The sequence below is a fragment of the Emydura macquarii genome, unplaced genomic scaffold (genome assembly GCF_026122565.2).
Source record: "Emydura macquarii macquarii isolate MOO-44397 ecotype Brisbane River unplaced genomic scaffold, CSIRO-AGI_Emac_v2 contig_3080, whole genome shotgun sequence".
NCBI classification, from domain to species: domain Eukaryota; kingdom Metazoa; phylum Chordata; order Testudines; family Chelidae; genus Emydura; species Emydura macquarii.
Window position 1 is genome coordinate 6,304,979 of NW_027133217.1, and position 27,942 is coordinate 6,332,920.

At 54.2% G+C, this 27,942-nt stretch overlaps 1 protein-coding gene across 1 annotated transcript in view; it reads left to right on the forward strand.

Moving 5' to 3' along the window:
- The window catches only part of NBEAL2 (neurobeachin like 2), a 162,587-nt gene that overhangs the window by 18,667 nt on the left and 115,978 nt on the right, over positions 1 to 27,942 (forward strand).

A 27,942-nucleotide genomic window follows, 5' to 3' on the forward strand; every position in this document is an offset into this window, starting at 1 on the left:
TGCTCCTCTTTAAACCAGACACGCCGGGCTTTGTTCATGCCCGTACGCCTTCTACAGAAACCAGCCTGTGCGGGGTGAACCAAAAACAGGCGCAGCCGACTTTGCCTTGTGACCTCTTCAGAGAGAGGTGCTTCGCGTAGGGAAGGAAGGAGCAAAGCTGGAGTAAATTGGGATTCCAAGCCCCAGGCTCTGCGGATGTTGTATTGCTATGGGAACCTGCTGCTCTCTTTGGCTCTCACCTTCCTGGTCTTAGCGCAGTGTCATGACAGGCAGTGGTAGCTAGTGAGCGAATACATGTTTGGGCTTTAAGCTCTGGTTCTAATTTGTAAGAATGAGTAACCCACAGTTCCCAGTCGGCTGCAATGGTCCTTATCTCAGGGCGCCACATGCTTCCAAGCCAAGTGGGTCTGGTTAGGGTCTACTCTCTGTTTTGTATCTCTGGTGTCCAAGGGCGCCCTCCTGACCTCAGACCTCTATGCTGATACCATTCCTTGGGACAGGGGGTGCCGGACCTCAAACCGAGACCTCCCGTCGCTTATATACTTCACCAAGGCTGTGGGCTCTCTGGGCTTCTGGTTTAATCCCTTGGGGGCCAACGGGGCAGGAAAGCAAGGAACTCTAGCAGCCTTAGCAAAGGGATTTCTTAACTACTGTGACTTGACTGTTTCTGCAGGTGTCCCTTGGTTAGCTGTTCTTCTGGTTAATTACCCGCACAGCCTTTCGGGGGGGGGAAGCGCTGTATTTCCAATTTAATCTGTTGACTTCAGCATCCAGCCACTGGATCTTGCTACACCTTGGTCCGCTAGATTAAGAAGACCTTTGGCATCTAGTGTCTTTTTATTCTAGATTGGAACGCCAGAAGTGACCTCTGAGCTCCTGTGTAGTACAGGCTGTAGAACATCCCTGAATTAATTCCGGTTTGAACCAGAGCATGTCTCCTAGAAAAACACCCCCTCTTCTTGTACAAATGGCCAGTGTTGGAAAACGTGCTTTAAATCATTCTTCTGGCTCTGCTCTGAACCCTTTCCAATTTGGCCTGGATGCTTTCCCCACTTCCAGGACACAAGTCATGTTCCCTGCTGCCTGCTCTTCCTAACTTGTCAGTCCTATATAAATATTTGTCTTGCTGCTTGGGTGGAGCGCGTAGGTGGTGATTTCTTGTGATGCTTGTAGGAGGCTGAAGGCATGTGATGGAAAGGCAGTGTCACAATAAAGAGGAGGAGGAGGAAGGGAAATGGAACTCACAACTTCATACCAAGATTATTCAACAGAGATTCAGTGTTGCTCACATACCAGCCGCTGCTGCACCATCTCGCCCTTCATGTACGTCTGCCTTTGAGTCTATAGCAGATTATTGGTTTAGCCAATGTGGCCAAACCAGGCTTGCTGTGTGGAGAGACGATGAAAATATTATGGCGTGTGACTATCTATGGCATCCCTAACTGTGCTGATGGGCAGCTGGACTGACGCTGGCACGTACCTGGCAGGAACAGTCACGGGTCCGGCGAAGCAGCGTAATCCAGGTGGATTGTAATAGGGTGCTTTGGGTGACCCTTTTAGGGTCCGTCTACTCTCTGCACTAAGACCCGGGTTGGTCAGCCCTGTTGGGAAATGCAGACTTTTTTTAGACAAGGTGCTTGGGCTTGGAAGATGGGATAATCCGACCCAGCTGGGTCAAAGTCAGGGGATTCCTATAAAGGGCTAAAAGAGCTTAGGTGAAGGGAAGAGCTGTAGTATGCAGGTGACTCCAGCTGGCACTGGAGCAGGAGGGAGAGATGCAAAAGGAAAGGTCTCAGGGATCCTACAGCCTCTCTTGCTTAGGGGATTGTCCTTCACAGCCCGGTTTTGGGACAGACACAAGGAGACAGACACACACAAGGCCTGACCGGGCGTTAGTCCTTCGTGGGCAGGGGGAGATAGGAAATTGGCGGATATAGGAAACTGAAGGACGTACAATGTTGGGGTCTCATTGACTATTCAACACTCTTCAGTGAGGATCTCTGTGGCAGGACAGTCCTGAAGCTCGTGTTGCGTACTTGAGTTGGCCAAAAGCTATTTTTGGATGGAAAATGCTTTTTCAACCAAACCAAAAACATTCTCCAAAAAACTGTTTCCCCTTCTCTCTCCTGCCCCCGACCTTTGCCAGTGGAGAGTAAAAAAAAAGTGAGGGTCCCCCCCCTGAACATCTTTTAATCAGTTACAGAATTTCTAATCAAACAAACAAGTTCATTGGTTTGAAACGCCTCATGAAAGACTTCTCCCCTCTTTCGCTCCATCCGTGCTGTTAATGTTGACGGTGTGAAAGCTGTTGCATTTGCATTGCATCTCATAACTTCACAAACACGTGACTGGAATCCCCGCCAGTGCGCGCCGCGTTCACTCTGATCACGTGGCAGCCGCTAGCAAAACTGGAGTGAATGGTGAGGATCATGACGTGTTTGTGGATGGAACGGCACTAAAATCCTACCTGAAACGCCCTCCGACTTTTTCTGACTGAGTGTTTTGGTTAATGTTCCTGGAGGGAGAATTTCTGGCTCGGTCTAGCCAGGCCTGTTTCAGTCGCAATGGGCTGTGGAGGGGATTAGATTGTTTTGTAACTTTCGCTTGCATTTTTTTTACCACTTTTCACAATCATAAAAATAAGCCCCTCTCTAAATTCCACCCCCACCGGGCAAGGTGGCGAAGTTGCCTTCGAAGGTGATGCCACGCCTTGCCCGAAATGGATTGGTTTGTGCTTGTGACTAAAATCTCCTAAATTTCTTAGGATTTCTTCTTCCACCCTTACAGGGTGGAGTTTGTAGGGGCTGATTGATTGCCCCCCCGCCCCACCCCAGCTATGAAATATACAGCCAGATTGTGAGTAAAGATGATACGAGTAGTACCTTACCGCTGGAGTAGTCGGAGCGTGAAGGGGGTGATTGAGGGTACTCCTCGGTGGTGGTAGGGGTGGCAGAATCACTGTGGATACATAGTATAAGAACAGCCAAACTGGGTCAGACCAATGGTCCTGAGCATAGTCAGGCCCACCGAGTGGGGCAAAGGGGTCAGTTGCCCAGGGGCCCAGTGATTTAAAAGGGCCCAGGCAGAGGGGAGCTATACATATCTTCCTCTCCTCCACACACAACCCTTTCATGCGAGGCCCCTGTGGCTTGTGCTGTCTGCCCCTCCCCTGAGCCACGCGTATTTATGATGTGCCATGAGGTGGTGGTAGCTGCCTCCTGGGTTCATCCATCATCTCCCTGAGGAGTCCAAGGGCCCCGGGAAGCCGAGTAGCAGAAACCGCTGCCTCAGCCACCCGGGAACCTGCCTGGCACATAAATAAATAAAAACTTCTGGACGAAGTCCACTGAGACCTCAGCCCTCCCTTTTCCAGGGGGGCACTGACTGTTCTGCGCTGGGGCCTGAGTGCAGCGTCCTGTCTCTGATCGTAGCCAGGGACACCCACAGCGTGGGGTTGCATCCCGCCCCTGTGTGGCTAACAGCCGTTGATGGACCTCTCCTCCCTGAACTCGTCTAACTCTTCTTGGAGTCCATTCATAAGAGCGACAGGGCCATTTAAATAGGGCACGCCCCATTCTGACACCGACCTCGCTGTAGATTATTTTTCCTCTTGTGTGCGTACACCACCAAAGCACTGTTCTTGCTGTAGCTGGGTTTCCAGAGGCCTGCCTCGTAGAGTTGTGTGTTGGCTGCCCTGTTTTGATCGCCCTAGAATGCGGCACCTGTTGCCAAAGCAATACTTTTGTCCTTGAGAATAACCCAGCCAACTGATGTTTGGCTCTCTTGATTGCTTTTGCTTTTTTTTTTCTTTTTTTCTTCTATAGCTCATGAGATGTTTTAAATGATGCTTTAATCTTGTAGGCGCAATAGACTTCTCCAGTTCTAGGGCTCCAGGGGGATGTATGCCTGCTGATATTTATTGGATGCCGTAATACTCGTAACTAGACAAGATTCAAAATCATTGCAAGATCTATGTCCAAGCAATGTGTTTTTGTTGGAAAGCATGCTTTCTGGGAAACCTTCCTTCCTTCGATAGGAAAGGAAACGGTTAATAAACGTAGACCCAGGTACACATGCTGTGATTTTTGGTTTGTGTTGTAACCACTTGTTTCCACCGCTCTCTTGTTTCTGGTCAACACTCTTTCCTAAAGAAAGAACTTCCTTTTGTTGTAAGTGCTCGCAGGTGCTGTGATTCTTGCAGGGAAATCTAGCAGGCTGGGGTATTCTCCTTTTGGGGGTGGGGGATCTAAGATTTCTGAGAAGCCAGTGTCGGGTTGGATACCGCAGGGAAACGATTCAAAGTGACTTCAGGATCGGGGTGCGCCTGTTAACCTGCCAGGCAAAGGCAGGGCTGGCAGAGAGAGGAGAGTGCTTGAGTGGCAAACACGTTCCTGCTGTGAGCCCCGCCACCCTGGGCAAGGCAACCTCTTGCAGGTCACTGGGTGACTCGCCGTCCTGGATCCCTGATGATTGTCAGTGCTGTACAGAGCGTGGACAACGGCTCTAGGCCCAAAGAGCTCTCAATCCGTCAGCACCATCCATGCACAACACAACACGACCCCCGGGTCACAGAAGAGGGGGACTTCGCTCTGAGACGTCACTTGCCTTCGTGCAGGCACGGGTTAACAAGCAGAGAGAACCGTCCGCTGCGAGAACCTGATTTGTATTCAGAGTTTCTCCCGCTGTGCGTGTCCTAGAGGCCTGTCCCCTTCCAGCCCACGCTGTCTCGAAGTAGGGGAGGAGGAACACAAGCGCTCGCTTGCTCAGTGCTAACTTAAACACTGGGTCGCCCAGGAGTGAGGGAACCTGCAAGGCTCCTAGGGTTCCCTAAGCAGTTCTGCAAACCGGAAGGGCTCTGGGCTGCTCTTCTATGTTTTCACCCCATCTCTGCTCCCAATTACTCGGGGGTGTGTGTGTTGGGGGGAATCTCTTGAGATTGTTCACCATAGGTTTGCACAGCCTCTAGCGCAGCTCAGGTCAGGGCTCCGGCTACGAGGTGCCACCGCAATGCCAGATTAAAGAATCACCTTTAGTATTTCATCCTTCTGGCGGAATTAGGAAGCAGAGTGATTTCTGTACAGCCAGATTTAGGGTTTGCCTCTGCCTCCATCTCAGCCCCATCTGGATTCTTGGACACCTCCTCTGAGGAGGAAAAACTCAGATTTATTACACTGATTTTTTTTCCCTGTCCCGCAAAGGTGACTCCCACTACGTTGCCCTGGGTGTTGAGCCTACCCTTTGTGCCTTGGGAAATCTCCCCCATATTAATACCTCCCCAAAGGTCAGGAGACGCTCCGTAGAGAGACTGCCCATCCTCCTGGGTCTGGTCTGGCTCTCCAGATAAGCCGGTCTGACTCAATGCTCCCTTCTTAATCAGGCTCGGACTGATGTGTGGGTTTTTTGTTTCCCCCGGCTTGCGTATCACTGCAGCTCTCATGTATTTAAGATAAAGCTTGTTTGCTTGGTGCATGTGGAATTAGTAACCCCGCTCCCATGCAGCAGATTTCTCCGCGCACAATGCGTTTTTAATCAGTGAAAGGAAGGCAGAGTGGCAGGAGGCTGCAACTTCTATTCCTAGGTCTGCACTAACCTCCTGTGTGACTGGGGGGGGGGGGGGTGGAGTCACTGTGTGTCTTCATTCCCCAGCTGTAAAGGTGTGGATAACGATGTTGACCATGTAGCTATGCAGGAGGCTGACAGCTATTCATTAGATTATCTTAGGTTTTTATCTGGTCCCGCATTCCCATAGTATCCACGCACCTTCAAATCCTGAATGTGTTCCACCCCTCACCAGCACACTGGGGGGATAAAGTACCCTCAGCCGCATCTTACAGACGCTCTGAACATGGGAGGTGCTGTATAAAGGCTGAGTAAATTTGAAACAAGTGAGTGAGTCCAGATTTGAAATGTTGATGCGTAAACAGTGCTGCCTTCAATGTGGCTTGTCGAAGAGTGTGTGTGTGTGTGTGTGTGTGTGTGTGTGAGTGTGTGTACTCCAACACAACTCTAAGGAATCACCAGCTTGTGCTGTGGTGTAAGTGCCATGCACCCTTACGGGATCCTTTAGAAAAGAGGGAGGCAAATAAGATACTTAGATTATTGGTGAATTCCCACACATAGGAACTGGCCAAAATCCCCACTGTAATGTTTTCCGGTGCTGTCGCCTGGGAGTGTCTTGCCCTCTCCGTGTAAGCAAATGTGCATGATTTTCTGAGGTCCCTAACTTTTGTAAGAGCTATTCTGCTCTTATCTGTGAGGTGACTCATTCTTCCGTGCGGCCCTCGCTGGCGTTCGGTGGAATGTGCTCCAGTGTCATTTGGCGTGGCAGGATTTGATTTTTGTCATTAATTATTATCAGAAAATAATTTTTGCGCTTTTTTTTTTATCATCGGTTTAAAGTCGCAGGCAATTCTGGGGGTCGGGCAATAATTATTTAATGACGGTAGCTGTTGAGATTCAAAAACTGAAAACTTTATAAGCGTTAAACCATGGGCGGCCAGTGTAGCCCCTGTTAGGGGAGGCTAGCCCATGGCCCCGCCCCTTCCGCCTGAGGCCACGCCCCTCCCACCTCCTTTCTCGCTGCCACTGCCTGGTGGAGCTGCCTCTGAGCCGAATGAGCGCCCCACTGCAGCTGGGGAGGAGCCCCACTCCAGCTGGCCCGAGTCACTGCCGGCCCCAGCTCCAGGTAACCCGAATACTGGGCAGCCCGGGCACTGGCTGGCCAGGCGGCCCCGAGTCCCGGCCTCACATGGTCCCAGCCATCCTGGAGTGCCGGCTAGCCAGATGGCACTGGCCGCCCTGACTCCAGGGCCAAGGGCTAGCCCACCCAGCCCCCATGCCCACCTGTTTTGGGGGGGAGGCTGTGCATTAAGGGAAGGAATGGGCCTGCCCTGCCTGGGCCGGGATGCAGCAGGTGGAGCTAAGCCTCCCCCTGCCTGTGATACCGGCCGCCCATGCATTAAATGCCTTGTCAACATCCCCTGCCAAAACACACAAGGCAAATCTCCTTAAACTCTAAACTCTCAAGTAGCACTTTTGTGACTTTGCCTTTCTGTAAACATTGACTCCTGTTGATGGAAGTCGGGTTGTTGGTTTGTGTGTCCTGTGAAACTGGCAGTTACCGATTGCGGGCTTGGAAGATTGATTCGTTTGTAACAAATGGAGGGTTAACGATCCCTGATTTTTCAGAGGCCCTGCCTCTTTAGGGTAGTGCCACACCATATATAGCAGCACCCTTGCTCAACGGGAAATCCTTCCTTTCTTGCATGTGGAGGCATCCCATATAAAGCGAGACACTCTCTCTCCCAGGGGACCCCACCTGCAGACACCCCGCTGGTATAAAATCTTTGCTGAGAAGTGGAGTGAGACCATTTGGAGGGGTTAATGAGTTACTGATTTGGGGATTAGCTCTGCAAGAGATGGATGAGTCTTGACCATGTTCAGCCTTTGTTTTTAAAGGCATCAAATGTTTTTGGCATTGGTTGAAACGTCCTGACCGCAGCTCTGTTCTTTATGCAGAATTCATTGGGCTGTTGGTAGAAGGCGGCCTGAACCGAACAGATCTCTTCGCTGGTGGCAATGCATGACTTGTGGTTTTGGCTTTGGTAAAATTTAATGAATTCTGTCTTCTGTGCTCTTGTCATCCAGAATTTCTCTGCCTGTCTCTAACCAGTGTAACTCAGAGACCGTTAATACAGACGCTGTTTGGATGGCAACATTACCTCTTGTAATACACCAAAGTAAATTAACATTGCGGGGCCCGTGAATCAACGCACAGTCATGGAAACAAATTTACGAGAAACAGGCGATCCGCTGGGCAGAAGAATCAAAGTACGACCCACCATCCAGCACGAGCTTAATTTAAATTCACCGATGATATGTTGACCACAACTTCTTGGATTCCTTAACTACCTAGTAATGTTACCGTGCTTTTCATCCATGGATCTCAAAGCGCTTCACAAAATAAGGGAATTATAATCACCCCCAAATAAGGAAACTGAGGCACAGTAACTTGCCCAAGGTCATAGCAAGTTAGTGGCCAAGCTGGGAATAGCACTCTGGTCTCCTGGCTCCCAGTCCAGTGCCCTATCCACGGGACAGCACTCCACTAAGGAAGGGTTGCTGGTATGCGGCTGAATTCAGCTGACCGGCATGAAGTTTCCTTTGCTTCATACATCAGTCAAAGTGCTGAAGTGGGGTTAACCCCAGCGCCTTCAGGGGTTGTCAAAGCAAGCTGTCAAACGCCTGACAGTGAGAGAACTTTTTTCCCCTCTCTCCGGGCCTCGCTAATCAGACTGCTCCTTAGACCCCTGGTCATTTGTCTGTCAGCTCAGCTCTCTGGATCTTCATCCCCGTTTCTAGTCGCTCCTAGGTCTGGCAGCTCAGCAAAAAGGCAGCATTAACCCTCCCAGAGAATCTTCCTGAGCGCCGCCCATTCGGGGAAAGATGTCCTGGTGATGCGCTCGCTGCTTATGTCAAAAGTTGAGCGTGCAAAGCATCTGCAGAATCCAGCCATTTACTCTTTTTTTTTTTTCCCCCCTCTTTCTTTAAAATAACTTCCCTGCTCTCCTCCTTCCTCCGCTAAATCACTGGGATTGGTACAAACATCCCATGTGTCCAAAATCCGGTTATTTGGGGGGGGGGTGCAGAATAACTACACCTGCCGCTCAACGCGCTCCCCTCCCAAGCAATTTACAAATCTTCAACTAATCTGTGCAACACCCTCATGTCTCCCGTGTTTATTACTCCCCTGTTACAAATGAGGAAACTGACTCGGAGGCAAGTGATTCTCCCAGACCTCTCTGCAGACCACTAGCCCACAGGGTGTTCTTAAATGGGACTCTCTGGTGGCCTCTTCAGATGGTTGGGTCTTGAGTGTGCACGATTTGGTGTGTGGGGGGGTTTCTGGTCACAGCTGTGGGTGGAAGTGTTGGTTGTGCAAACAGCGCTGCGGAGAGACGCTCTGGGCTTGGGACTGAAAAATGGTCTCCTACCAGGATTGGTGTCTTTTATCTCTGTGTTCTTCCCCCGCAGCGGGGCTGTTCCTGCCTCTGAAGTGGGGAAGCAAAATGAAAAGTGTCTAGCTAACCAGGAATGAATCCTTCTTTCAGCTTTACGCTGTGTAACCAGCCGTGAGCCTGGCCCAGGACTAGAGTTGTGTCTGTAACCCACAGCATGAGTTTCCGTCTCCTGCGGATGGCGGCTGAGGCTGTTACGGCTGCTGCTAGGGGGAACTAGTCACTCGGTTGACGGCGCAGAGGCTTAAACTTTGAGGTGGAGGGGGGCCCAGTCCAGCCCGGCTGGTGACTGTCAGCAGGTGCCCGTCCTGTGGAGCGGGGTCGGTCAATGGCTTGGACTGCAGTATGAAATCTCCCTGCTGGCTGCTAGGAAGCAGGTGTTGACGGGTACTCCAGGCCTGGGTTAGAACGCTTCCCGTTGAAGCGCTTACTAAACCAGGAGGGTCAAACGCAGCTCACCGGCCGGCCCTGGCCCACTGCTCTCTGCACCCGCAGCCCAGGATCTTGGGGCAACTTCTGGGGGGAGAAAAAAGCCTGAAGAAAAGGCCTGCGTGGCTCGATTATCCCGCCTCGGATGTCTTTCGGTGCCGGTTACGATAGGGTCTGTTAATAGCCCGCTTCCCCCCAGGCGCTGTGAGTGCAGTTGTTTCTGGATAGGACTGGCTGTCAGGGGAAGGCGGCAAGGCGGGTGTGTACAGGCAAAGCAAATATTTGACATCTGCCGGTTGCAAAAGTACACACCAACTGGCTACGCCTCCGCTCTGGCTTTTAGCCTGTTCTCTGTTCCTCGGAGCGTGGAGGTTCGCTCCTGTCGCTTCTCCCCCCTCCCTGTGTGAACCCAGTTGGAATCTATTCTGAGCTGAAACCGACTCTGCACCTCGCTGGGAGGAATCAGGGTCTCTGAAACCCCCAGGACTGGGCTGGGAGACTTGTTCACTTACAAAGCTGCAGTGCAACAGGGGTCGGTGCCCTTCTTTAGTGTGGTTCACACAGCCCCAGCGCTTTGCAAACTCCTTTGACCGTCCACAGCTGTGATTCCAGGTCCATCTCCATGCACTGTGGCCGGCTGTTCCTTAGCCCTTAGATGAAATAAGGCTCTCAAAGCTTTTTACGAAGACCAGAAAGTGGTGGTATTACAGTAAGGATACACAGCTTTTTATAGTTCTCCTGGTGGATTGCCTTTAGGCATGTATGCCGGCTAGCATGCTTGCTTTAAAGACAGACGTGGAATACATGCAGTCAGTTATACACCAGTATCATTCGGGGTTTTTTTGTTCTTTATAAAGTACCTAGCACGATGGAGTCCTGATCCGCAATTGCACCCGCTAGGTGCTATCCCCCTACAATACTGAATAGTCCCTGCTGCGCTGTAATAGCGCATGCAGAAGTAGAGGAGGCGCTCTGGTCGCACGTGGTGTTCACGCGTGATGATGTGGGCTGGCTGTGGCACGGCAGTTGATGATCCTGTGAGTCCTGTCTGTCTGTCCCGTTCTTTGGACGGGTCCGTCGGTGTGACTCCAGAACGTCCGTTAGGTGCTGGTGTTCGCGCCGGTGGGCTCCGTCATCTCTGAACGTGCAAGACCCAAGTTCGACGGGCTGGCAAAATGTATAATTGCCGAGGGAAAGTAAACACCAATCTATGCCAGAGCAGACAGGTGTGAAACAGTCTAGAATAAACGGTGCTCCACGGGGGCGGATTGTGTAGGGGGGGTGTGGAACAGGAGGTCTGCTGCCGCCGAACTGCCCACACAGTCTGTGCTAAAACATTCTACGGTTACCCCCTTTCCTCTCACCTGCATGTCTCCTCCACTGGTTGCTTACTTCTCTTAAGTTATAAACTCTTTGCGGGCAGAGATGGTTACTTACTGTGTGTTTTGTACAGCGCCTAGCGCGATGGGTTCCAACCTGGCTGAGGCTTCCTCATGCTACTGCAATATTAAATACGTTCTTCTAGTTTGCAGACAGGGTCCTGGCACGCAGCTTGTGTGACTTGGCCAGGATGAGAGGAGGAGGGAGAGTCAGTGGGGCTGGGATTGCAACATGGAAGTTCCTGGATCCTGGTGGCCTGCTCTGATCATTGACATGCTTATAGGTATGGTTGGGGCCGGCCGGGCAGTCACGTGACCCACTGTAGGTGCTGCTAGCAGACTGTCACTGGAGCGACAAGCGCTGCGTACGCGAGGGTGAGAAATAGGCTGCCAAGCGAGAATGCCAGAGACGAGGACGTGATACAGCTCGACTTTAGCAAAGCTTTTGATACGGTCTCCCACAGTATTTTTATCAGCAAGTTAAAGTAGTATGAGTTGGATGAATAAGCTGAAAGGTGGAGAGAGAGCTGGTTAAATCATCGGGCTCAACGGGTAGTGATCAACAGCTCCATGTCTAGTTGGCAGCTGGTAACAAGTGGAGTGCCCCAGGGGTCAGTGCTGGGGCCGGTTTTGTTCAACATCTTCATTAATGATCTGGAGGATGCGTTGGCTTGCACCCTCAGCAAGTTTGCAGCTGACACTAAGCTGGGGGGAGGGCTAGAGGGAGTGCTCCAGCTAGATACGCTGGAGGGCAGAGATAGGATACAGAGTGACCTAGACACATTGCAGGATTGAGCCAAAAACATCTGATGAGGTTCAACAAGGACAAGTGCAGAATCCTGCACTTAGGATGGAAGAATCCCATGTACTGCTACAGACTGGGGACCGACGGGCTAGGCAGCAGTTCTGCAGAAAAGGATCTGGGGGTTACAGTGGATACGAAGCTGGATATGAGTCAGCAGTGTGCCCTGGTTGCCAAGAAGGCTAACGGCATATTGGGCTGCATTAGTAGGAGCATTGCCAGCAGATCACGGGAAGTGATTATTCCCCTCTATTTGGCACTGGTGAGGTCTCATTTGGAGTATTGTGTCCAGTTTTGGGCCTCCCACTACAGGAAGGATGTTGACAAGTTGGAGAGAGTCCAGCGGAGGGCAACAAAAATGATTCGGGGGCTGGAGCACAGGACTTATGAGGAGAGGCTGAGGAAACTGGGCTTGTTTAGTCTGCAGAAGAGAAGAATGAGGGGGGATTTGATAGCAGCCTTCAAGTACCTGAAAGAGGGTTCCTGGGAGGATGGAGCTAGGCTGTTCTCAGTGGTGGCAGATGACAGAACAAGGAGCAACGGTCTCAAGTTGCAGTGGGGGAGGTCTAGGTTGAATATAAGGAAAAATGTTTTCCCTAGGAGGGTGGTGAAGCACTGGAATGGGTTACCTAGGGAGGTGGTGGAATCTCCATCCTTAGAGGTTTTTAAGGCCCAGCTTGACAAAGTCCTGGCTTGGATGATTTAGTTGGGGTTGGTCCTGGTTTGAGCAGGGGGTTGGACTAGATGACCGCCTGAGGTCCCTGCCAACCCTCATCTTCTATGATTTCCCCCTCCTCCTAACACCCCGCGTGCTAATGGAACCAGGAATACGTTGCTTATCCGTCTTTTAGAGGAGGACCCATTGCTAGTCTACATCACTGTCTTCCTGTTGCTGCGCATCTTTCTCCCACGCTTACACTTTCGGTTGGCCTCAGCTTCAATTAGACTGTAAGCTTTGCGGGGCACAGACTCTCTTCCTGTGTTTGTACAGCACCTGGCACTGTGGAGGGGGAGGGGGCATCAATCCTGATGGGTGGCTCCATTGTACAAACAAGCAGTCTTCGGGAAAGTAACTGCCCCGGGTTCCTTTCTGCATCGGTGGCTCCAAAATCAGCGGGTCCTGTGAACCCCAGAATCTTTGCGTGTGTATGGTTTGGGCTGGCAACCGGGCTGCGAGGCAGTCAGGATTTATGGAGCGGGGTGGGGTCCCTCTTCACTGCCATCCCCCCCAGAGATCTGCCACCGGCCCGGTTATTGCCGTGTCAAGCTGCCATGATGCAGGCTGGCAGCAGTGGTCTGGAGTACTCAGCCGGTTGGGCTTGTTGGTCAGATTGAATCCTCCTCCTCGGACGGGTAGGACGCAGGGCACGCACTGACGTTCCTCCGCATTTCCCCCCCCCCCCCCCCCCCCGCCCCGCTGGCACGGCGTTCCCATGCTCCCAGGCCCCCCAGAACACGTGTTACACACTGAGCGCCTGCTGCGGCGCCATCCCAGGTGGGTGGGAGTTAACGCTCCGGGAGCTTGTCCCCTGAGGTCGCCGTTGGTAGCTCCTAGCTTGGACCGGAAGCCCGGCGTTGCTTCGGGTGCCGGCATGGCCTACGGCGTGCCAGCTTGCGCTGCTATCTGGGGCCTGTCCCAGTCAGGAGCCGGGCTGCCCCACACAGGGCCCTCCAGCCACTCAGCTGGGTGTTCGCAGCACCCCAGAGAGGTGGGAAAGCAAAGCAGAATGGGGGCCAGTTGGCACTGGGAGGACTAGCCCAAGGAATCCCACTGGGCAAGTGGAAACCAGGCAGAAAGGGCCTAAACAAACTGGAGGATTGGGCCAAAAGCAATCTGATGAGGTTCAACAAAGAAAAGTGCAGAGTCTTCCACTTAGGAAGGAAGAATCCCATGCACAGCTATAGACTGGGGACCGACGAGCTGGGCAGCAGTTCTGCAGAAAAGGACCTGGGGGTAACGGTGGATAAAAAGCTGGATATGAGTCAGCAGTGTGCCCTGGTTGCCAAGAAGGCTAATAGCATATTGGGCTGCATTAGTAGGAGCATTACCAGCAGGTCACAGGAAGTGATTATTCCCCTCTATTCGGCATTGATGAGGCCGCATTTAGAATATTGTGTCCAGTTTTGGGCCCCCCACTACAAAAAGGATGTGGAGAAGTTGGAGAGAGTCCAGCGGAGGGCAACAAAAATGATTAGGGGGCTGGAGCACAAGACTTATGAGGAGAGGCTAAGGAAACTGGGCTTGTTTAGTCTGCAAAAGAGAAGGATGAGGGGGGATTTGATAGCAGCCTTCAACTACCTGAAAGGGGGTTCCAGGGAGGATGGGGCTAGGCTGTTCTCAGTGGTGGCAGATGACAGAACAAGGAGCAACGGTCTCAAGTTGCAGGGGGAGGTCTAGGTTGGACATTAGGAAAAAGTTTGTCACTAGGAGGATGGTGAAGCAGTGGAATGGGTTACCTAGGGAGGTGGTGGAATCTCCATCCTTAGAGGTTTTTAAGATGCAGCTTGACAAAGCCCTGGCTGGGATTATTTAGCTGAGGTTAGTCCTGCTTTGAGCAGGGGGTTGGACTAGATACCTCCTGAGGTCCCTGCCAACTCTAATATTCTATGATTCTACGTCTCCATGGGGTTGGGGTAGGAGGGAGGCGCTTCCTTCTATCCCGAAAGCATCTGCCTCAGGCTGCTGGGTGTCCGGAAGCCTCCCTCTGCCAGAGTTGCCTTTACCTGCCCCTGCACTTGGGTTGCTGGGTGGTGCCGTGCTCCGGCTAGGACCCTGGGCCGTTAAGGGGGTGTTCTCAAGGCCAATGCAGCCCTTGGAGTCTCTGCAAAGCTTTCCCGGTCGCTGCCTGCCCTGGGTCCCTTCCCACCCCCATCGCTGCCTCCTTCAGGCCTCCCCTCGCCAGAGCAACTTGGCATCAGCCCTTGCCCAGCTCCTTCTCCTGGGGCCTTTGCACCAGGGGACGCTCCCCTCCCCCCCGGACTGAAATAGAGATGGGCATGCCAGCTGGGCTGCGGGCCTCGCCTGCCGACAATCCGAACCTCAGTCGTGGCCCCAGCCTCCCGCAGGAGCTGCTGGAACTGGCGTGCCAGCCTCGCTGGGTGGAGCCGGCGGCCCCAGCAGGACTAAAAGCTGCAGGTAGGATGCACTCCAGGAGGGAGCGTGTTTTTAAAAAAAAAAAAAAAAAAAGAAAACCAAAACAAGAAGTGTCTGCCACCTGGCGCAGCTTCCCCCTTGGAAATTGCCCTGGTGTCAGAGAGGGGAGGAGGGAGCCGGGGATACCATGGAGCTGAGGCAGCAGTCAGCACGCTGCTTCCCGCGATTCTTTTTTTTTTTTTAAGAGCTCTCTGCAATTTTTGCTGCCATCCCCCAACTGTCTGCAAGTTCCAGGCTTTCAAAAAAACGAGCCCTGCTCCTATTCCCCTTGAATTCACCAGCCAACCTCCCCCGGTGCCTCTCCCCCGGAGGCTTTCTTTGCAGTTGAGACGAGACCAGCTGTGGGTAGCCACTGACTGTCAGAGGTGGCAAACTGTCTGCAGCTCTCGGCCCCTTCTGCTTCTGACAGGTGCAGATCCGCACGCTGCAGGGGAGAGGATCAGTGTCTGCTGCACATGGTGCACCCGCGGCCTGCCATGGGCTGTGTTTTGGTGGAATAAATGTAGGCCCATAGCTGTTGGAAACTCATTCACAAAGAAGCCTGCCCCGACCTCGCACCAGGTTCATTGCAGCAGTGAGACGGTGCAGACCGGTCTGCCCCAGGCTGCTGTTCCATCCGCCTCTTCTATGGCTCCCAAGTTACGTCTCTGGGGATGTCATGTCCTGGAATAGTGTCCACTCCTGCACATGGGGCCAGAATGAGAAGAGCAACCAATTGATCTGGGGGCTGATTGGTATGCAAGTGGGAAGAAAACAGAGGGCTGGATATGTCTGACTAGGCCATTACATAATAAGTCCATAAGCTCTTGGCTTGGTTAAGAGGAGGACTGGTAATGGTTGATGAGGTGAAGGAGGGTAAGGGATGGTTAAGGGGAAAGTGAGAAACTAGCAGGGAAAATGTCCTGATGGCGAAATCTTGGGGCGTATTCTCCCCAGCGAGGTTCTGAACAGCAACGGGTCAGTAAATCTGAGACTTGGTGAATGTCGTGTGGGGAATCACCCTGCACTTGATGGTTGAGGAGGACCGTGGGGTTGAATTCAGTAGCCTGGCATATGCAAAAGGTCAGGATTGGGGTCGGGCTTTAAAACCGATGTGATTATCTACATGCAAAGTTGAGCCAGTGCAACTTTGAGGTGCTTTTATGGGCACACACTTTTTGGTTTAAACCATTTTTTAATTTGGTTTAAAGTCAGCTGCTTAGGAACCCAACTTAAGCCAAACCAATGAGTGTGTCCACACATGGGTGTGTAGTGGTTTAACGAGCCTGGTTTGATTAGACCAGTGCAGGCTTGTGTAGACAAGGCCAGTAAAACAGAGTCTCTAATTTCTGAGACCGAATTCCTCTAGCCACGAAAGTGAATTCAGGGGCTGGAGGAATTGCCTTGCAGTGAGAGACGTGAAGACCTCGTCTGTTTAGCTTATCAAAAAGATTGAGACGGTCACTGGATGATACACTGAAGCACCTTCCTGGGCAGAAACGGCTGGGCGCCCAAGGTCTCCTTAATCGAATCTAACAGCGAAGGGTCTGACAAGAACCAGTGAGGGAAGCTGAAGCCCCACAAATTCAAATTGGAAATAAGTAGAACCGTCCCTAGGGTCGGGCGAATCAGGGTTACCGCCCCGGGCCTGGCGCTTTGGGCGGGGGTCCCCGCACTTTGCACCAGGACCAGCCAGGAGGTGGGCGGCTGTGACTTGTCTCCTGGGTGCGTGCCAGGACAGTTTGCCCCGAGCCCCACGCCCTCCCTAGGAACAGTCCTGGAAATAAAGCTCAGGGTTGTTGTTTTTTTTAAATGAGATTGATTAACCATTGGAACCTGCTGCCAAGGGAAATGGTGGATGTCTTCAGATCTAGACGGGAGTCTTTATGGGACAATGCTGTGGCCAGTCCCACACGAGTCACTGGATTTACTCTAGGGGTAACCGGATGAGAGGCCCCTGTCCTGTGTTTATGCAGCAGTTCAGAGTAGATGATCTGACCTTCAGCTCGAAGCGTTGACGCCTCTGCGAAGCCCGGTGTCCCGGTAACAGTAAAGCTGAGGAGGCTCGAGACGTCTGCGTGTTCTGAGACGTACAAGGAAACCGCACCGCAAGCGGTTGGTGACTCAGAGAAAGCAGCGAGCGCCTGGGTCCCACGGAGCCTGTCGCTTTGAGAAATCTCAACGTTCCCCTCCGGGTTCAATAGGCTGAGAGGCGGTGATAAGGCCTCTCCCCCCAGCCCTGCGAGAGAGAAGATGTCTGCTGGGCTCGGACCAGCAGGATTGCGTTCGCCAGCCTGTGGGGGGAGCGGTGGAGGAGGCTGCTTCGGCAGGAAAATTTGGGGGGGGGGGTGAGGCCAGGAGCTAGCTGGGGATGTAGGGGGAGAGGGCACCCTGAAAGGCATTGGGCGTTGGGTCACCTCGGCGCAGCCCAGTCAAGCCGCCCCCCCCCCCTGAAATCAGTGGGCGTCTCTGCACTGCCAAAGAGAGAACCCCTGGTGACAGGGCAACGGACGCAGGCTCGTGCCGAAGGGCTGAAAACAGCAGTGTCTGGTTTCCTGCTCCGGCTGGAGCCTGGGCGCGGAGACTCCCCCCCCCGCCTTCCCTGGGTCTGAGCCCCACCTGCAGTCCCAGCCCGAGCGTCTACACTGCTGTTGTGCAGCCTCTCTGTGCCGTGGTGCTGTGTGTGTACCCAGCGGGGCTGCCAGGGTGTGGATCTGCAGCATCGGGATTCCTGTTCGCGCGCAGATCCCCTTGGGTTTCCTTTCCTTGGCGTGGCCGAGCCTGCGGCATCGAGCGTGGGGTTAATCAGTGGGGAACTCGCAGAGCAGCCTCGCCTGTCGTACGCCCTGTTATCTTTGTAGTTCTTGGCCAAGGCTTTCAAAAATGGGACCCTCGAGTTAAACTCCAGAGAGAGGCAGGATGGCCCAGTGGTTAGTGGGCTAGCCTGGTACTTGGAATGAACCCAGATCTCCCCTGTTTTGCCAGCATCGGAGACATCCAGAGTGTGTCCCCTGCATGAGTAGCTGAACGGCTAGCGGCTTGTGTTGAGCTGTCCGGGGTGTGTGTGTGTGTGTGTGTGTGTGCGCGTGCGCGCGCGCGCGCGCTGTAGTGCGTGCAGGGGCTCTGATATGCAAGCCCCAGACCCCCTACTGTACGTACGTACACACACACACCCTCCGGCATGTGCCTGTACTGCCTCCGAACAAGGCGTGGCTGGCTTATCTGGGGGTATGTGTAGACGCCCGGGTCCTGCCGCGGCCCATGTCCCAGCCCGTCCGCTTTGCAGTGAGGTTGTGGGTAAAGGAAAGGCTGCAGTGCTCATGTTCTGACTGTCCACTGCTCTCCCACCGTTCCCGGGGCCTGTGCGCTCCCGCCCCTCTGCCTCCCGTGCTCTGGAAGCAACTCGCTGGCGCCGACGGAGCTTGACTCGAGGTTCCTGTTCTCAGAAATCCTCTTTCAACTCGCTCTCGGCATCCAGTGCTGCTTGGAGCCAGCAGAACTCGGCTCCTTCTTTTCTCAGCAAATATATGCCTACGTTTTGCGTCTGCTCTTGTCGGACTCCGGGGGTGCAGGCCAATGGCTGGCGCTTCGTGTCCTCAAACCCCCCGCTGCAGATCACGCACGCCGTTGCACGGGCACCAGCGAAAGCCAAGGGGCTCTGTAGCTGAATCTCCCGCATAGCATGGCGGGGCCGGCGTCTGTGGCCCCTCCGGTGTCTCTCTCTTTAAGGAACGTTGCTGTTCTGTTGGCTTACCCGGTGGAAGGATGGAAGGGGCCGTGTCTCAGCTTATTCTTGGCTGTTTCATCACAAACAGCACTTACCCCTTGGACCAGGGCCCAACGCAGGCCTGCTGGGGTAGCCTCTTGCCATGGAGTCGCGTAGCTGGCTTCCCGAATGCTGCCCCCTCCCAGGGGCATCTCACAGCACCGTGGCTAGCGCCGCTCTCCAGGGCGTGGTGTCTGTCTGCCTTGCAGTGTATGCTGCTGTGACGCCTGGGATAGTTTAGTTGAATGTTCCCCCCTCTGTCCCCGGTCTCCACCCGCGAATGCAGTTTGCTTTGTCCTCCTAAATTCCGTGTTTGTCAAAGGAAACGGGAGGAGAGGCCTGGAGGCCTTTTATCTGAACGGGCCGTCTAGCCATCGCGCGCTGGGATCCAGAGCACCCGCTGCTTTCGGAAATGAACCACCTTTCGCCCGGCTCCAAGCCTGCCTACCAGAGCAGCCCTGCCCATTGCAACCATGGTGAGGGCAGGGCAGAGGGTGATCCCCAGGGCACCTGGGTCCTAGACGGCTGGAGGCTGCCTAGATCAGCTGCATTGACAGTAACCGGAGTGCGCAGAGCTGTGGTGAGCTCAGGAATCCACGAGGATTGGGAAGCCTCACAAAGCTCAGGTGTAACCCTCTCAACACCCCTCTGGCCCCTTCCTCTTGGTGTTTTCCCCTGCCTGGCTGCGTAACTTCTCTTTATAGCCAAAGCCACATCCTCGATCTATTTCAGGCACTGGCCATGCCCAGCGATTGCTGTGTCTGGATTGGACCGGAAGGAGGCTGAGGTGCTGGGGGGGTCATGTCTCTTGCCACCCCCAGTGGATCTGTGTGTACACCAAGCAGGAGGGGCGGTGGGTTGGGTCCCCCCCCACGTGAGAGCATCCCACTCGCATGGGATCCCACAGCTGGGAGCGGGCCAAACCCAGCTGCTGCTTTCCCTTGTCGGCCGCTAGGAGGAAGTTGTGAGTCAGAGACGATGGTATCAGCTGAGAAAACCAAAATGACTAATGAGTCTGGGTGCCTCGGGGCTCGCTTCTGTAGCCAGACCTCATTCTCAGAGGCCGGGTGCTCTGCCCCATTCAGAATCGGGGCCCACAGTAGGTGTTCACCCCAAACCCTTCAACCGAGAGACCAAAAAGGACCTTGCCAGCGTATAAACCCATGCTTTGGAACCAGGCGTGTGTGGGCAGGGGAGTGAGGAGCGACTTGTGCAACCCAGGTGGGACTGGCGGTGCTTCATAATCATCTGTGACCCCCTCTGACAGTGCGAGGGGGGGAGGGAGACGGGTCGCCAGTGGCCAGAGCAGAGGGGCTGGATTGCACGAGAGGTCCAGTGTTGAGCCCCTCGATCTGCATGCACTGTGTCTGCCGGTTCGGACCGTTTGGGGGGTTTCGGTGATGAGCTGGCAACAACTCCTAAGGTTGCCGCGTGTGCTTGGCTTTCTTAACTCTGCTTTCTGCAGACGTAAGGGGCAGCGGGATAATGTCACTGCCCAGCGCAGGAGCTCTAAGGCGTGTGTTAGAGGAAAGGCGGCTCGTGGCTGTCCTGTTGGCTCTGTTGGGCTTATTTTGAGTTTCACTGGGAGCTTTGAGACTTGAAAGAACTTCTTGGATCCTGCCCCTATTTCCCCTCCCTCGTTTGAAGGTGCTGCCGCATCATCTGACTCCGAGCTCCCTTTGGTACAAGCCAGCTTCAGCTCTATTGCAAAAAATACTCGGGGCTCTGAGCAGCCAGAATAAACGTGCCGGCACTAGGGGAGCAGACCTGCTCGTCACGTGTCACAAGCTCCTGTCCCTGCTGCTGCTGTGAGCTGCAAAAGGCTTTGATAACTTGGATGGAGGGCGCTGCGTCGGGGCGAAGCCGCGCTGCTGTTTGGGGTAGAAACCAGCCCGTCCTTCCATTCCTCTCCGCCTCCCCGGGGAGCTGGTTTCGGTCTGAAATGGCAGGGGCGTGGGGCTTTAGATCAGTCTCTTGCTTGCAGTTGTGTTGACAGGAAGTGAGGCGGGAGGGCTGTGCGGAAAGGTGTCAAGTGCATTGGAAATGGAGCTGATCGGGCCCATCCCCGGCCTGGGGAGGGTGGCGCAGACGTGCTCAGCTGGGGTCACGGGCGGGGCGGGGCGTTCTCACCCAGACGCTTTGCAGCGACTTGCAGCTCTCTGCAGAATTTTATCAGATGGAGCTGGCTAGGCTCCAGGTGCTGCTGGCATGAGTCTTCCAGGCTAGAGGGAACCTAGTTGAGACTTGTCTAGAAGAAGCCTGAGCTTGTTCTTGGCCTGTAGTTTCCTCCCAAGCCATTCAATGGCTGAGGGCCCGTCCCCCAAATACCCCATCCTTTCTGCTCGGCCATGCGTCTGCTGTCGTGCTCCCTGGGAGGGGGGGAAGACCGTGTGAGGCCCTAAAGAACTCGGGATCACGGCTTGCCAGGAGGTGGACAGCCGTTCCATCCGGCCTGTCCGGGCTGAGTGTGATTTGCCGCGCCGTCTGTCTCACCCAGAGGCTGCCATCATCCACTGTCAACCCGCCGTCCCCTGTTTGATGCAGCGTCGAATTGTAAATCGGCCTTTCTCTCCGCCGGTCCGGCACCCGACGCTGCTGTCCGTTCCCTCCGCCTGTGCCCTAGGCTGGATCCCTCTGCCTCGTGGGGTGGTTCCCCCCGGCCTGCAAGGGGGCTGTAGATCAGAACACGGGGTGGGTTACGGGCGCGTGGCCCTATCCGGCAAGATGTAGGGGAGCAGGGACTTGGCCGTCCGATCTACTGCTTCCAGAATGGCGTTCCTGATCTCGCTAGCTGGCGTCGAATCGCAGCCGAGATTCTGTGGTCGTCCTGGCCTGGTGGTTTCTCCGGCTGGGTCCCCCCCGCACGGCCTCGATCCACGCTGAGCGACGCGCGCGAGACACAGGCTGAGCCGAGCTGCTGCGGGCCTGGTGGCCCCGCGACTTTGATCTCGATATTAGCCAGGAGCATGGCAGCTGGGCACGTCGGGTTCCAGCCCTGCGACAGGCGCGAGGTCCCGCGCCATGGCACTGCGGGTGCCCCCGGGGTGAGCCTGCCTGTCTGGGCGTTGGGAGAAGAGTCCTGATAAAAAACCGGCGTCCCTGGAAGGAACCGAGGGGAGCGACTCCCTCCTGCCCACCCGAGCGGAGAACGGCTGCACAGGTGTGGCGAATTCCATCGCTCCGGGCTGCCGTGCGAGACGACACATGGGGCGAGCATTTATCCGTTGTGGCTACCAGGGACTTGCCTTGTGGCCACCGCTTCCTGGGTGGTGACTGAGGGGGTGGGGAGGGGCAAAGCAGCGGCCCCTCCCTCTGGGCTGCCAGCAGGATCTGGAGCCACGAATGCCGGAGGAGCAGGCAGCCGGTGTGAGGTTCCCCACCTTCCTGCAAGCAGTGGGGCTTCAGGCTTTGGCCCCCAGGCTCAATTTCCCCCCCTTCTCCAGGCTCACCGCCCCATTCACATCACCCCTGGTCCCTTGCTGCCTTCCCAGCCTCCGAGCTCCCCCCTGTCCCCCATCGCCTGCGTCCCCATGATCACCCCCCATCCTCTCCCTGGTCCCCACTGCATCCCTACTCACCTCCCCATCCAGGGCTTAATTTGTCCCTGGGCTTGCCAGTGCCGGGTAAGTGTGTGCTGTGCGAAGTGGTATTTGTATGTTGGCTAATATCACTCTTTTCACTGCCTCCCGGCTAGCTGGCAAGTCTGCTGCTGTGAAAAGTGAGATGGGCACACGTTGATATGTTGCGTTTCACAGAAGCAGACTTACCAGCTAGCAGGTCTTTTTAAAAAAAGAAGAAAAAAAAAATTGTGGGAGGTGGGCAACTATAAAAAGCAAAAGAAACAAGAGACAAGAACATGCGAAGCCCCTTACTTGTTTCTAGTCTGAAGTCCAGTAAAGAATAGAGACAACTGTACATTATTTTCATTATTGAGTCTGCAGGAAAAAACACAACCCTCCGTCAATAAGACAATGATTTGAACCTGTCTATGTGCATATTTATTGGTTTTTTCCCTAAAGTTAGTCAAGTATTTTAGGAAAAATGGCAGTGCAGCCACCAGCCAAGAGTTGGTGGTGTTACTCTGAGGGTGCTAAAAAAACTCTGTTGTGAGAATCCCTGCACTGGACCGTCCGCACTAGGTAAGGTACCGCAGCCGCTCTTCCAGCTGGAGTTTGGTGATCTGATGCATGCAGTGCCCTGGCTAAGTATCTTTCGGCGCAGTACCAGTTGGTCTGCCTCCCGGTAAGCTGTGAGCAGTGGTTCCCAGTCACCGGTCCATGGACCGGCGCGGGTCCCCACCATCGCCCGGACGCAGTTTAGGAAGGCAGCAAGCTGGTCCCTGGTGTCCTAACGGCTGAGAAACACTGGCCTAGAGCAGGGGTCGGCAACCTGGGACACACGTGCCAAAAGTGGACACGGGGGCTGCAGACCAGCCCCGCCGTGGACACAGCCACCGGAACACAACTGCAGACCCGCCCCCACCACTGACACGGGGGGGCTGCAGACCCGCCACTGGGAGGGGGGGAGAGGGGGAAGATTGGGCACGGCCCTTTGTTAAGGTTGCCGACCCCTGGCCTAGAGGAACCTTCTGAATTTGAAAACATGACTTGGTTTTGCGTTGAGCCATGTGTGGTTAAGCCTGGGAACGGATGCCGTGCTCTGTCATCACTTTAAAATAGGGCAAAGCACACGCTGCTCTCGCTCAGCACGCGAAGTGGAAAGCGTGCGCAAGCACCTCTCATGCCGCCTATCCCATCGCAACAATCCTCTCTGCTGCTCACCCCTCGCTGCCGTGGGTCTCCGATTCACCCAGCTTCCCACCCAGTCACCTCTATAAAAAGCACGGCACTTGGAAGCCACTGCTGGGATTTCCTGCCTTCTGCCGGGAACGTGCTGTGCCTTAGACCGTAGTGGCAGGCCGCTGCATTGGGTTGGCCGGCCTTCAGAAGCGGGCAAATCTACATCAGGTGGTGAAGGGGGTCGCATGATGTCAGTTTCTGCATCTTCATTGTACCCTTCTGCAATAACTAAGCAGCGTTGTGTAGCTAATATGAGCTGTGGCTAATCCAGGCCTTTTCGTTTCTTGCTGACTGTCCCTCCAACGTACCCATCCCCTCTAAGCCAGATTGGCGTAATTTACTCCTCTTCCAGCTGCATCCGTAACCACGACTGGAGCTACAGGCTCTTACACCTCCTGCCCGTCAGGTAATTGCATCCCTTTCTGCTGCCCACGTTCGCTCATGGCTGGGCCTTCATCGGTCGCTTGGATTCTTTAACCTGCTTCATCTTCGGAGGGGGAAGGAGCCTGTGGTGGTGATTTTCAAGGCTTGCGTAGTGCGTGTTGCAGGAAATGGCTTCCCCGCTCACGGTTCCAGGCTCCTCGTTTTAGCATCTGACAACTGACGTGAAAACGTTGAGGTCCCAAATCTCTTTGGGGTGTGTCCGTCTGCTCTCTGCCGTATTGCCAGCTCCACGAGCTCAACCACCCACGAGTCAGTCTCCCCCACCCCCAAAAGCATGAGATTGGCTTAAAAAAATCAGTGTCATTTTGCCTTCTTTATTCTTTGCCTTCTGGATGCGGGGCCTTTAGTTTGGTTCATGAGTTTTAGGTTTTCTCCAACAGGGAGGGCGTACGTCATTCCAGGGGCTGGGGCTCTTCTAGAAACACCAAATATTGGGCGAGGAGTGATTTCTAAAACTGGTGAGAGCTGGCGAGACTGCGTCTCCCTCTTGGAAATGAGGCCTGCTGCTCTCCAGGAGAGGCTTTACATCCTCCAGAACTGAAAACAGTCTCCTCCTCCTCCTCATCGTGGATAGCACTGCATGATCCGGGTTCAAAGGGCATTTGTCTTAGGTGTCTCTCCGGCCCGCATCGCTGTCATATCTGAGTTCTGTAGTCTTGACTGGCTTTACCCTGCCAGGGCAGTGCTGTTATCCCCATTATGCAACTGAGGGGAACTGAGACAGACTAGGTGACTTGCCCAAGGTCACCCGGGAAATCGGCAGCAGAGCAGGGGCTTGAAGCCAGTTCCCAGGCTAGCGCCGTAACCACTGGACCCATCCTTCCTGGGGATACAGGCCGGGGGGAGTTGTAACATGTCTTGAACCCTGAACCACTGGGTCTAAAAGCACGAGCTCTACTGCCGATGAAGAAGGGCCAGGTCCAGCGGCTTAGGTTCGGTAGCAGATTCCCAAAGCTGTCTGCCTGGGCCTGTCACTAGAGGGGAACAGAGCCACGCGGCGTTCACGAGGGTTACGTAGTGGTCACTGGAAAGGCAGGAGGGGGATTCTGTTCTGGAAATGCACAGTGGCGTTCCGTGTGAAGCCGGGGGATCCCCATGCTTTCAGGGGAACCTTGTGGTGGATTCTCCCGGCTTCCCTGCAGATGGTGTGGGCCCTAGCTGAAAGGGGGCAGAGGAGTCCCAGAGCAACGCATCTCATCCTGGCTGTGCTCTCAGCTCCTGTCACAACCCTCCTGTGGAGGCAGAGGTCAGCCCCTAACTTCCCCCGAATGCCAGCCTGCCTCTCCAGGCCAGGCTATTCTGAAGCTGAGCAATCGTGGGATTCCCAGGGGGCTGCGCTGAGGGTGCCCAGGTTGCAGATGAGACTGTAAACATGTCCCTCACCGGGACAATCTGTCAAGCTGCTACTGGGGCTGACAAATGCATCCTTTTCTAAGCCCCTGGTCTCCTGGACGCTCGCCATCTGGTGCCGCCGGGTGCTGGGAAATGCCAGGCGCCAAAGCGTTACTGTCAATATTGACGAGGCCGGCTGCAGCCATGTGACCATGGTGATGGCTGGCGTGCGCTGACTTGGTTTTCTCCCCTTGTTTGCAGATGTCCGTTGTTCTCCCCCCGAAGGAGTTTCTCCTTGGGCAGAGATCCCTGTGCACCGGTTTGCTCCAAGGAGGGACTTTGCCCCCTGAGCGCTTTGCTGCCATGTGGATGTTGGGAAGTGATAGTGATAACTTAAAGCTCAGGGAGGCATCGCAGGTCTGCGGTCTCTTTCCTGGCTTTCTCTTCCCTTAACTCCCAGCCCCCTTCCTCTTTCCCTGCCCTCGCCACGAACCCTCCGACTGTATTGGAAAAAACATGTGGCCGTGTGAGCCTTGCTGCTAGGAAGTTTTGAGAAACCTGCTCCAGAGCCACAGGTCTCTATTGCTTGAGCGAAGGAGAATCTGTTACCGTTATAGGGCTCATGATGCACGATTGAGCGGTTGCGATTCCATCCAATAGAGGGCAGCGGTGTATAGACACACCAGCTAGTTCTGAAGACCAATGCTCCCAGCAGGCCGAGACCCGAATCATAGAATATTAGGGTGGGAAGGGAGCTCAGGAGGTATCTAGTGCAACGCCCCTGCTCAAAGCAGGACCAACCTCAACTAAACCATCCCAGCCAGGGCATTGTCAAGCTGGGCCTTAAAAACCTCTAAGGATGGAGATTCCATCACCTCCCTAGGTAACCCATTCCAGTGCTTCACCACCCTCCTAGGGAAAATGTTATTCCTAATATCCAACCTAGACCTCCCCCACTGCAACCTGAGACCATTGCTCCTTGTTTTCTCATCTGCCACCATTGAGAACAGCCTAGCTCCATCCTCCCTGGAACCCCCTTCAGGTAGTTAAAGGCTGCTATCAAATCCCCCCTCGTTCTTCTCTTCTGCAGACTAAACAAACCTGGTTCCCTCAGCCTCTCCTCATAAGTCTTGTACTCCAGCCCCCTAATCACTTTTGTTGCCCTCCACTGGACTCTCTCCAACTTGTCCACATCCTTCCTGTAGTGGGGGGCCCAAAACCAGGCACAATACTCCAAATGAGACCTCACCAATGCTGAATAGAGGGAAATAATCATTTCCCTCGATCTGCTGGCAATGCTCCTACTAATGCAGCCCTTCTTGGCAACCAAGGCACGCTGCTGACTCATCTCCAGCTTCTTATCCGCTGTAACCCTCAGGTCCTTTTCTGCAGAACGCTGCCTAGCCCATCTGTCCCCAGTCTGTCTCCCAAATGTTGGGACGCGAAGTGTGTCAGACCCGAAATACAGGAGCACAAGAACGATGAACACGGGGAATGGAAAGTTCTGCTGGTGTTGGTTGCTTTGATGTAAATGACTCCCTCTAGCCTCGCTTCTCTGAGCCGTTTTGTTTTGGATGCGGATCCCTTCCGACACTGCAAGTGAAATCTTGGCAAACGTGTGGGGATCTTTGGGACTAAACCGTGGTGATCCCGCAAAATAAGGCCTTTTTGAGAGGTCTGCTTGTAGCCAAGAGCTCTGGAATTTGAACGACCCTGGTCTCTGGGAGAGGAGGCGGAATCACTGCTGAATCTTTGGCCCGGTTTCATAGTAAGGACCCATTAGAAGTTGATGAAGGGTTAATAAATGATTAAAAGAGAGGTTAATAAACAATTCATCCAGCAGGTCAATAGACTGCCTATAACCATCTAGAGCAGTGTTTCTCAACCTGTTTGATACCAGGGACCGGCTTGCTGTCTTCCGAAGCTGTGTGTAAGATCTCCGGGACCGGCACCGGTCCATGGACCGGTCATTGAGAACCACTGATCTAGAGCACATGCTACTGGTATTAGAAACCTATTGCGCACCTCGGTTTGGTTCAGCACCTGTGGTGAACTCTAACTGGGACCGTAATGAAAAGCAAGAGAGAGGTTGGCGTGAGAGGCTGTTAGCAGGGTAGACAGAGAGCGGCTGAAAAGGAGAGGCTGGAAATGTCTGTTCCTCTGTTGGTCATGGGCATGATGCTGCGAGTTCAGGTGCCTGACACACCAGGGCTGGCTGCGCACTTGAGAGCGTTGCTCGGCCGTTCATCTTGCCTGCTAGAATCGTCCACGGGCCTCTCGTGCTTTGGGTTGGAGAGGAAATTGATTTTTGCTTCCCAGGCGCCCGGAGTGGAGAACAGTTCCCTTAGGTTGGGATGGAGACCATACCAGAGTCTGGTGCCGGGGTGGGGCGGGGGGAAGCAAGGTGACGTGACCCACTCTGTGGGCCAGTGGCGGGGATTCTGGCTTGATGTCGGTGCTGAGCGATTGCGCTTCATTTCGGGAAAACCGCCTGGCCCGTGTCTGGTAACACAAGTGTTTCGGATCCCAGCCCCTGGGGAAGGGCTAAACGGAGCAGCTCTGGGAAGGCCTCAAAGTGGACCCCACAAGCCAGCGTCAGCTGAGATGACCATCCCACTGGGCGGACCTGTCATGCCAAACAGCCATAGTGTGTGACCTCGGCTTTAAAAGCCCTGTCAAGAATTGAATGCTGCTGTCCAGCACGGCTGGAGAAATGTGCTCCGGTGACTCGGCTTTTCTGATATCCTGGTGTCGGGGGGGGGAGGGATTTATCTGAGCCGGGGGAGTACAGACTCTGTTGAAAGACGAGGCAGCAGGGAAATAATCCATCCAGAGGCAGGC